General features: G+C 40.5%; 1 pseudogene; it reads left to right on the top strand.

Moving 5' to 3' along the window:
* The first annotated feature begins 210 nt into the window (after positions 1–210).
* On the top strand, positions 211–1,864 carry LOC115657575 (annotated as a pseudogene).
* Positions 1,865–2,319: the final 455 nt, after the last annotated feature.

The following is a 2,319-nucleotide window of genomic DNA, read 5'->3' as shown; positions in this document are numbered from 1 at the left end:
TTTTCTGTACTTTCTTCAGGTGCTTTTTCACTCATATTTGTCCTCACATTTACTTCCATTTCTGACTTCTGTTTATCCTATGTCACTGCTCCCACCAAAACATTTGTATATAGTTCTACATGACTAATCTCCATTTTCAGGCTTTCTATTTTCATTTGTGTAAATTCTCCTCTTTGGAATGAAGCTCTCAGTTGTGCAGTGAGTCTATGTTCGGTCATTTCTTTCTCGGTGTTGTCATTTCTCTCCTTCCAGTGTTGGAGCATTTGTTTCCTCCAGGCTCTCTCTTCTGGTTTTGTCAAAAAACAACCGCAGATCACTTCTTGGTTTATAAGACAAATCCTTTTCACTTTGTTGTCACAAATGATCTCTGATTGTTTGGACAGTTGCATGATTCATGAGGTTGTCCACCTCCACACAAAACACTCTGCTGGGGAGGAGACTGTTATCCAGATATGATCTTCTGAGGCCCACTTTAGAGGTAATTGATAATTATTATGAATGTCATATTCTCCATACTGGTTTGGCTTGACAGGCTATATACCTTGTAGGGTAGAAAACCAGAATTTCTAGACCTCACAGATTTCTTCCTCTTCTGGAATTCTAGAAATTTTAATAGGGATCAATCCAATAAGATTCTACAGATACTATATTCTGTAGTTTTTGTACAATATTTATAGAATTGAGTGGAGTTTCTGTGAGTACCAGTGGGGCCTGATTCTGGGATTTAGGGAACTAAAGTGGTAGTTTGGCACCAAAGTCCTTTTCTGCATCTAGCCCATTTTTGTCTATTTTAAACACACATTTTATAGGATGTAGCAGGCCTCTTTACATTCATCCTACTGATCAGATGATCCCCACAGGCCATTTCAATTTACTTGTGTGTTAATTTTATTTTTTCCAGTCTGACAGATCTGTTTTCCTGAGTATGGATCCATGGGAAATCAAACCAAAGTGACTGAATTTATTATCCTGGGACTTTCCAATGACCTACAGATGCAGATTTTCCTCTTCCTGGTGTTTTTAGTTGTCTACCTAATCGCGCTTTTGGCAAACATGCTGATCATGCTGGTAAGGGCTGATCCTCACCTTCACACCTCAATGTACTTCTTCCTGTCTCATTTATCCTTTGTTGATATCTGCTGTTCCTTAGCCATTATCCCTAAGATGTTGGTGCATTTCCTAGCAGAGCACAAAACCATTTCTGTCAATAGCTGCATTACACAGATGTTCTTCATTTTCCTGACAGCTGTTACAGAAGTTTATATTTTCTCAGCAATGGCTTATGACCACTACGCTGCCATCTGTGACCTGTTACGTTACATGGATGCAATGAGCAAAGGGATCTGTTTTCAGCTGGTGAGTGGTGCATGGACGATAGGCTTCATAGATGCCCTGCTTAACACTGTTTTTGCCCTCAAGCTGCATTTCTGTGGGCCCAATCAAATCAACCATTTCAGCTGTGAGCTCCCTAGTCTATTACGTCTGTCCTGCACTGAGACCCTCACCAATCAAGTGATGCTTTTTACTTCTGTTGTCATACTTGGATCAAACTCCTTTCTCTTCACCCTGATCTCCTACATTCATATCATCTCCACCATCCTGAGGATATGCTCTGCAGAGGGCATGCATAAAGTCTTCTCCACCTGCAGCTCCCACCTTACTGTGGTTGGTTTGTTGTACTTGACAGCTTTTTTTCCAATACACCAAACCCAACTCAGTCTCATCTGTGGTTCTGGATGAAATGTTCTCCATCCAGTACTGCATCTTGACTCCCATGTTAAACCCCATCATCTACAGCCTGAAAAACAAGGATGTGAAAACAGCTATAGGGAAAATGTTGGGGAAATTCAAATTTTTCATGTAGTGTCGATCTTATTTAAAAACAAACAAACAAAACAAAGAGCATAGAACTGTGGATAACTTGTGTTTGGCATCTGGCACTGGCATCTGACACTTTGGGCCAAAGCGTCAGCTGGTCTAAATCAGTGCGGCTCCATTAAACTCAGCAGGCCATATCCCCATTGGGTAGAAGAGATACTGGAGCCAAGCGAATGAGATCCTGGGTCTCCATCTAGAGTGAGTGATAGAATAACCAGGATCTAGAGCCATTCATGTGCTCTCTTTTTCTCTTTGGGCCAATATCTCTTTCAATCTGACCCACTGTCTTCAATGGAGCTATGGCCAATTTATACCACTTGAGGATCTGGCCAGTTCTATGAAAAGAACATCTTTGTCTATTGCATTCTGTACTTCTTCCAGAATATTTTGTTGAAAACCCTATTTAATATCTGTAGTATTTTATAGGATTCCTTCCTATTA

The sequence above is a fragment of the Gopherus evgoodei genome, chromosome 9, assembly GCF_007399415.2.
Source record: "Gopherus evgoodei ecotype Sinaloan lineage chromosome 9, rGopEvg1_v1.p, whole genome shotgun sequence".
Lineage (NCBI taxonomy): Eukaryota > Metazoa > Chordata > Testudines > Testudinidae > Gopherus > Gopherus evgoodei.
This window is presented reverse-complemented; position numbering and strand designations above follow the sequence as displayed.